The following is a 1,833-nucleotide window of genomic DNA, read 5'->3' as shown; positions in this document are numbered from 1 at the left end:
AGTGCCACGAGACAGTGGCATGCCACACGTGCCACGCCACAGCATATCATGTGACTGCGACAGAATATCCTGTCGTAACAAGCAATACATGTACACAGCACATGCAGTGGCGGCGCCAGGGGGTGCTTAAGCGCCCTCGTCGGTTTTGTCAAGCTCCCCTCATCGACCACAGCACGTCCGGCAGTCACCAAAAAAAAAAAAAAAAAAAATAGGCCTAGTTTTCCCATCCTAGCCATTTCCGGCCTGCTAAAAGTCCCAATTTTTAAAAAAAATCTTGTTTTGGGAGGAGGGGACTCCCCCTCCCATACCCACCCCAGATAATGCTGCGCACTATAGTTACACCCATAAATACTTAGTCCCCCCCAGTCGGACATCTTAGGGGTCCCCCCATAAATTATATCCTAGAGCCGTCACTGAGCATGACAACAGCCATAATGCAAGCAACCTTCGTGCCTTGTTCTTCAGTCCACATGCTCAATAAAGGATGACCAAAGTGACAGTGATTGGTCTTGCACCAGTTTTTGGACAGTAATGAGGCCTAAAAAAACATTTTTAGCTCCTGTGCATGTAATGCAATAGGAACTATTGTAATCACTCTTCACTGTTTTTCCTGTGTGAGTGTGTGTGTGTGTGTGCGCATGTGTGTGTAGACATTAATGCAAATGCGCATGAGTCGAAGAAAAGTTTTCCGACATTTTGTTTTACCTCACGATGCGAAGTTTGATGTGATGTTTCTGCACTGCTGCAGTGTTCAGTCAGGGCTCACACTAACCGATCGGCAAGTCGGCATGGATGAAACTATTTTGGTTTTGCGGCAAAAAAAAATCAACTGCTGTAGGCATAGGCAATTTTTTCAAAGAAATTTGCTAAAACTATTACTGTGATTTGCCTATCAAATTACATTACCATTGTGATCTAAAATCACTATTTTGGGCCATATAAAGGCTCCCCCTGAATTTTTCAACCACCACACAAATTTGACCCTACATATTTTCTGATTGTGTCATTTACGATGACTTAATCAGAAAATATGGTTGGTTAAGTCATGTATCATGCATAGGAACATTGGCGTCTGCAAGGCTCTGGTTTTGTTTTCTGTCAGGTCTTAAACATTTGAGTGGAGGGCTGGGTGGAAAAAAGTTTTTGTTTTTTTGTTTTTGTTTTTTATTCTAACTGGATCTACATAAACAGCTTTGTAGAAGATGAAGGGTGGGTTGGAAAACTTTTTTTTTTATGTCGAAACAGAATACACATATGTACATTAGGTATAATCTGTGCATACATATAGGTGAACTACACCAAAAAAAGTCCAGGTATATACAGTAGAGTATGTAGCCTAATGAAACACTATTTGAATCACTCATAGGCTAGTGTGTATACTACTTACAGTAGATAGGCCTTAGTCTGTCTGAAAGTCCCTCCATGGCCTCTTCTATTTCAAACTCTTAGATGCACCACTGATGATATAATATCCTATTCCACTGTTAAAAATATTTAGAATACACAAACATGATTAAACAATGAGCACATCTAAAGTCCCACAACAGAATTGGCACCCAGGGCCCAAAAAGGGCCCATTTTTAGAAAGCCACAGGAGCCCAGCCCCATCGTTACGTGTTACTGCATAACATATGTTTTAAAGAACATAATAGTTGTAAATATGCCTTTTTGATGCAAAGTTTAAAGTCAGGCTCCGGGAGAAAAAAATTTTTTGATATGTTGTAGAACTGATTTTTCTAAGACAGAAAAAAGTTGTTTGACGAAAAACTGGGGAACGGTGAATGAGATACAGATTTTTTAATATTTAAAAACTGGGGGAATAAGGTGTAAAAA

The sequence above is a fragment of the Anneissia japonica genome, unplaced genomic scaffold (assembly GCF_011630105.1).
Source record: "Anneissia japonica isolate Jap-2015-1 unplaced genomic scaffold, ASM1163010v1 scaffold288163_len62779_cov176, whole genome shotgun sequence".
Classification (NCBI taxonomy): Eukaryota; Metazoa; Echinodermata; class Crinoidea; order Comatulida; family Comatulidae; genus Anneissia; species Anneissia japonica.
Note: the sequence above shows the minus strand (reverse complement) of the source record.